This window comes from Sinocyclocheilus rhinocerous, unplaced genomic scaffold (genome assembly GCF_001515625.1).
Source record: "Sinocyclocheilus rhinocerous isolate Xijiao unplaced genomic scaffold, SAMN03320098_v1.1 scaffold1709, whole genome shotgun sequence".
In the NCBI taxonomy this organism is placed as follows: domain Eukaryota; kingdom Metazoa; phylum Chordata; class Actinopteri; order Cypriniformes; family Cyprinidae; genus Sinocyclocheilus; species Sinocyclocheilus rhinocerous.
Window position 1 is genome coordinate 282,611 of NW_015649593.1, and position 4,572 is coordinate 287,182.

Consider the following 4,572-nt stretch of genomic DNA (forward strand, 5'->3'; position numbering starts at 1 on the left):
CGTTTCTGAGGACAGTCGGTTCCCTTCAGATACATTCAAATAAAGACATCCGCACTGCAGCGCTCATATTTATTCAATGACATAATTGCCTTTTGAAGTTTAATCCAGCCGTATCGCGACTCTTGTCTTTCCGTCCCCAACTGTAAGACCTCTTGAAATTATAATTAAAACATTTCTTATACCATTTAACGCATTTAAAACTTTTTATGGCTTTAAGTTTGATACAACTCATTTTGGGAGTTTTTAAGGACCCGCGCACGGGAGATCTGTATTTAAGATAGCCCGTTGCCAGTCCACACTAACTCATCTATGCATTTACTGCAAATGAACTGCTAAAAACAGATTTTATGCACTCTTGCAGTTCACTTTGAAACACGCACCTCGTTAGACTATAAATGCACATAATTATATTGTGAGTTTTCATTTTGAATCCTGTATGCAATTCTTTATGATCTTGGATCAGGTCAATCACAACGTTGAGTCTAAATTTTTCACATGTGCGCACAGTAAGTTGGTTGCACTGTAGAGCCAATGGGATGAACATGAATAAAACTCAATGTTTTAAAAATAACATTATAACATGACCCTAGCATAAAAAAAAACCTCTTAAAAAAACCCTGTGTTTTACTCCTGTTATGACCATGTAAAGCGGGTAAACCTGCTGAACTTCACAGCTCAAACAACACATTTTTGTACTGAAGAACTATAATTTCTGCTTTTATACCCTCTGAAATTCCTTTATCTTGACCATTTTGATCTTACTTCAAACTTGATTTTGGCTTGATTTTTATGAAGTGAGGGACAGATCAAAGTTATGGTCTGTGGTAACTGATAAAACGTTTGCTTTGATTCAGAACGTTCTTTTAATGTAATGAATTTTGCGAGCCCTGTCAGTATAATCTAGATTTGTGGTTCTCAACTGGAGGTCTGTAGTATGGTTTTCGGCATTTTATTTGCTAATGTACAATAAATTATATTTTGGGTTGCCAGTTGGAATACAATAAAATTGACATTCTGAAACACAACCAGTCGTGAACCCCAATACTAGATGGTCATCAACCATGATTTCGAAGTTTATTACATCACCTATTACATTTGACTTGCTTTATAGTTGATTTTCTTTTCTTTTTTTTTTGTTCACCGCTTATCATAGTTGATCCCACTACTTATTTTCATTGGCGGTGGATGCACCATGTCTCTGACATATCTGGGTCGCATTCATTTCTGCACTCATTTGCTTCATCCACAGCTGGGACAAAAAGAACAACCCAGAGCCCTGGAATAAACTAGGGCCCAATGATCAGTACAAGGTATGATCCATGTGCGTGATCATTTAAACCGTGTTCAGGATGTATCTTGCTTCTAAGTGTATTACATTCTGATTTATTTTGTTCCATGTATTTAAAGGAATGTTCTGGGTTCCATCCAAGTTCTGTCAACAGCATCTGTGGAATTGAAAAATAATTTGGACTCGTCCTTCAGTTTGAAACAATTGCATTTACAGTAAAAGTACTTTTAATGGAAGCCTAGTGAACAAGCCACTGAAGGGCTCTTTGCTTACAAATTTTAAAGCGACCGAACATTACTGTGCCACAATAAGAACATTCAAAAGTAGGCATGAGAAAACTGAGCTTTTCAATAATGACAGAATTCAGGAATAAGTCTATTGTTTTTATGGAAAACATAAAAAAAAACTATGCAATAATAATTACTACTATTATTATTCATATTTACAATATTTTATATAAATTGTGTGTATATACATTAGCATATACAAAAATAGACTAATTAATAAAATGCTACTATAGCAATATTACTATTGTACTGTAAAATATGAATAATTTTGTGTTACAACAGTAAAATTACAATACTAATATTCATGGCTGTCTTAATTTTTGCTTTCATTCGTTAAACCATACAGATTATATTTAGGCAGAAAAACACAAGATAACGGGGTTTCTAACTGATTCTTATTACAAGATGGTTGACCTGACCTGAACTTCGAACAGATGCCAGTCCACACTAACTCATCTATGCATTTACTGCAAATGAACTGCTAAAAACAGATTTTATGCACTCTTGCAGTTCACTTTGAAACACGCACCTCGTTAGACTATAAATGCACATAATTATATTGTGAGTTTTCATTTTGAATCCTGTATGCAATTCTTTATGATCTTGGATCAGGTCAATCACAACGTTGAGTCTAAATTTTTCACATGTGCGCACAGTAAGTTGGTTGCACTGTAGAGCCAATGGGATGAACATGAATAAAACTCAATGTTTTAAAAATAACATTATAACATGACCCTAGCATAAAAAAAAACCTCTTAAAAAAACCCTGTGTTTTACTCCTGTTATGACCATGTAAAGCGGGTAAACCTGCTGAATGTATGTTTTAAACAACTTCACAGCTCAAACAACACATTTTTGTACTGAAGAACTATAATTTCTGCTTTTATACCCTCTGAAATTCCTTTATCTTGACCATTTTGATCTTACTTCAAACTTGATTTTGGCTTGATTTTTATGAAGTGAGGGACAGATCAAAGTTATGGTCTGTGGTAACTGATAAAACGTTTGCTTTGATTCAGAACGTTCTTTTAATGTAATGATAAAGCACTCTTCAAAATGTTTAGCATCCAGCATGCAAACAGCAATTTTGAGTTTGCAAGCTAACTGACCAGTGTATGTGGTGTTAGTATAGCACTTAATCCCACCATTGTTGCCGGAGCGCCTGAGGGGATCCTATTAAAAGATGTGACTGAAGGACCGTATCAGGACCTAATCTCAGATCTAAATGAGTTTAATTCATTAAGCGCTCCATAAGCTCATTTTATGTGTTCGGTTAGTTGGTACAAATCTAATCGTGCTTGTGTCTTAATGTGAATTTGATGTGGAGTCGAGTTCAAGTTCAATACTTAAACAGGCAGTGGAGTTAATGGATTTTGCAGAGTGCATGTTGTTAAACTGCTTATTTTGTATTCTCAGTTTTCTGTTTTTCTTTTTCAAGTTCTACGCAGTGAGCATGGACTACAGCAAGCTGAAGAAGGACCGTCCTGACTTCTAAACGAATCCAGGGAATCCAGATGCCCGGTGCTGGACCAAAGGTTTAAAAACAAACTAAAGAACAAGACGTCCGCACACTTTTCCTCAACAGCCCTTGTTCCTAATTTATGCAAAGAAGACTAAATTGCACAATCTTGTCTTTGCTTTCCTGGATCCCTTTTTAACATCTATGATGTCTCTTGTATATTTCTCTCAGTTCTTTGTAGTCAAAAACTATTAGTAAAGGGTTTTCTCCCACATACAGTGAAAAACCAGTTCATGTCTCATGATTATTTTGGTGTTTATATGAATGTTTCTGAGACGAAGTCTTTGTTCACACTGCACAAATCTGATTTAGTTTTCAAATCTGATTTTCACTGTTCATATTGCTATTTTGCAAAGCTAAAACATTGCCTCTGATACTTTTGCTGTTGCTTATTTTCGACTTTTTTAAATTTAAAGTAACTGTTGATAGTTAAATTTGATTCATTTTGTGATTTCTTAAAACTACATTCTTCAATTGAAACAGTTGAGGAGGGAAAAGAGAAAAAAATCTTGATTGTGTGGTTTAAGCATTTAAATTTGTATTATTTTAAAAAATATTAATTTTAGTTAATAAATATTCATACACATAAATCATCCAGTGGCTTCCTTTGAAGGTTGCTGAGGTGCCTTAGTGGGCTTTACCTGGTTGGGAAGCACAGCTGTATATGGTTGCTCTAGTATTGATGTCGGTGTCAAGAAACTTGTCTTTTTTTCTACACCTGGGAGTAGTGGTGTTGACGTGGAGAAAGTTGCCTCTGCGTATGTCTGTCATAACATCTAGGCATGTTACTAAACTCATGAGGCACATGCATCAGTTCTATGTTGATGAAACCGATTTGGGTCCGATTTCAGACTGCTGCCTTCCTGGACAAACTTGATTTATGATGGGGTGTTCATTACGATGGTAATCAACACCCCTCGTTTTTTCTGACTGCTGTCAAAACCCCGCAGCTGCACGGCAGAGCCCTCTAGCGGAAGGAAGGAAGCTGACAACGTAACTAAAACTCTTCACACACCAGTCAGAATGTATAAAAAGGGCTACGTGTGTTTATTAGCTTGGGATCGAAACGGAAAATGTGCAAGAAGAAGAGTACATGTAAGAGGAAGTCTCTGATGAGATCTATGCTGTTATACATGTTTTTCCTCTATGTGAGGGGGAAGGTGTGCGAGTGGAAAAACCTCTAGGTAATAGCCTATATTGTGAGGATGTTACTTTCGATTGATAGCCTATTTTAAGTGCATGAGGCATAGGCTAAGCTATGACTTGCCAGAGCTTCAATTTATATCATATATATTACGGACGGATATGGACTGATTCAGAAAGCTATAGAAATGCTAATTCAGAATAAATGTGACATTGTTTATTTCCACAGTGTTTTACTGATAATTTGGGAAATATGTTTAACAATACTAAGATTTTGAATTCTGTCTTTCTACATTGTTCATTTTTAACAAGGTTTACTGTTCTGTACTTTGTTT

At 35.6% G+C, this 4,572-nt stretch overlaps 1 pseudogene; it reads left to right on the plus strand.

Annotated features, from left to right (window-relative positions):
• Positions 1-3,323, plus strand: part of LOC107710891 (cytochrome c oxidase subunit NDUFA4-like) — a 5,483-nt pseudogene extending 2,160 nt beyond the window's left edge.
• The last annotated feature ends 1,249 nt before the right edge of the window (positions 3,324-4,572 follow it).